The following is a 2,291-nucleotide window of genomic DNA, read 5'->3' on the forward strand; positions in this document are numbered from 1 at the left end:
CGCATCAGACTCAGGGCCTACTGTCCCGGCTTTAGCCTCTAGGAGGCGCCGGTCTGTCACGTTGCCTTTTAATTCGGGGTCTGCTGTTCTGGGCGCGGTCACTAGGAGGCGCCGTGACTCGCCCGTGAGTTATGGTGCTGACAGAGTAAGAGCACCTGTGCAGGCATCTGGTGGGCGCAGGCTCCGCCCCTCTGTCAGTCATCAGAAGGTTACTGCATCATCATCTGGCCTGGTCCTGGGGCGGTACTGATGACATCAGCAGTCCGGGAACCTGTGAGGGGTGACCTGATCCCTCAAATACCTTGGGAATGGTCTTGCAAGCCGCCGGATATATTCTTGGTTCCCCTGTGTGTTACTTGCTATAGTTGAATAACTATGACCTTGGCCTGGACTTCTGACTCTGCTTCTGCCTAACGATTCTGTACCTCTGCTGCCCTCCTGATTTATGACTCTGACCTTGGCCTGGACTTCTGACTCTGCTTCTGCCTAACGATTCTGTATCTCTGCTGCCCTCCTGGTTATGACTCAGACCTTGGCCTGGACTTCTGACTCTGCTTCTGCCTAACGTTTTTGTACCCTGCTGCCCGACTGGTTTAGACCCGGATACTACCACGTTTTTGTCCTGTATTGGAACTCCCTCTCTGGCGACCGTCCTGCTCTGGACACTGCTCCTATTCAGACAGCACCTCCTGGGCTCTGCTATAAATCCAGATCCCTGTATAGGGGTAAAGGGTATCAGTGTTTCTCGGGGTGTTGTCTGGCTGCAGCCCAGACCGCAGACGGACGTTACATTATATCCGGCCCAAAATAATACAAGGAAAAAAAACTTGCTTTTTGTGTATATGTTCACCATATATAAAAGCAGTCTCCTGAATTTTTTTTTTTCTTCTTCTGTCTGAGCTGATTTCCTGGCCTAACACCTGCTCCAGAGCACAGCCTGAAGGAACACTCCCATCTTCCTACACCAGCATGCTGCAGCCTGGAGGCCAGGGAAATGCTGAGCGTCAGAGATCCACATTCCTGGGACGTCGGCCTCTGGGCAGCTCTGGTCGTGCTGGCCCAGAGGCTCAGGTATTGCCCGCAAATGCGGCTAAACTTTTGTTACCCGTCTCACACTCATTTTCTAATAAATCCCTGTATGTGAAGGCTTATGTGGATTGTGGTTCTGCGGGCTATTTCATGGATTTTTTGCTCGCAAGGAATCTCTGTGTACCACTGCTAAGACTTAATGCCCCTATTCAGACCACTGCGATCAATGGTACATCCATTATCCAGGGTGGAGTGGAGTTTGTTACTGCAGACATTACTATGTCAGTGGGGGCATTACACAACGAACAGATATCATTTTTTGTTCTACATAATTTATCTAATCCGGTTATGTTAGGCATGCCATGGTTGCACCAGCATAATCCGGTTATTGACTGGCGCTTAGGTGATATCGTGCGCTGGAGTCCACGGTGTCAGAGTAACTGTATGTCACTGTCAGTGAACCAAGTTAAAATTAAAAACCCCTCTATTCCATATGCGCTCAGAGATTATGAAGATGTCTTCTCCATAGTGGAGTCTGAGAAACTACCTCCTCATAGAGAGTATCACTGTCCTATCGACTTGGTCCCAGGTGCCCGCCTCCCTAAGGGGAGAATATTTAACCTCTCTGGTCCTGAGCGTGTAGCCATGAATGACTACATAGCAGACAGCCTGCGAAAAGGTTTTATTAGACCCTCCACTTCACCTGTAGGGGCTGGGTTTTTCTTTGTAGGAAAAAAAGATGGTGGACTCAGACCATGTATAGATTGTCGTGAGCTTAACGCTATTACTGTAAAAAACCAGTATCCGCTTCCACTCATTCCTGATCTGTTTAATCAGCTACTGGGAGCCCACTGGTTTACTAAACTTGACCTCCGGGGGGCATATAATCTGGTCCGCATAAGAAACGGTGACTAATGTAAAACGGCCTTTAATACACCTCTTGGTCACTTTGAATACCTGGTAATGCCGTTCGGACACTTCGTCAATGATGTTTTCAGAGACATTTGTGGGGTGTATGTCGTCGTGTATCTTGATGACATTTTGATTTACTCTGCTGACCCTGTGACACATACTCAACACGTCAGGTCGGTGCAGCAGAGACTGCGAGAACACTCTTTGTTTGCGAAACTGGAAAAAAGTGTTTTCTTTGCCGAAGAGGTACAGTTTTTAGGATACATGGTCTCAGGCAAGGGGTTTCGCATGGATCCTGCCAAGATTCAACCTATTAAGGCTTGGGTGCAACCCAAATCGCTGAAGACGCT

Source organism: Dendrobates tinctorius, unplaced genomic scaffold (assembly GCF_039654945.1).
Source record: "Dendrobates tinctorius isolate UK_male_01 unplaced genomic scaffold, ASM3965494v1 ptg000053l, whole genome shotgun sequence".
NCBI lineage: Eukaryota > Metazoa > Chordata > Amphibia > Anura > Dendrobatidae > Dendrobates > Dendrobates tinctorius.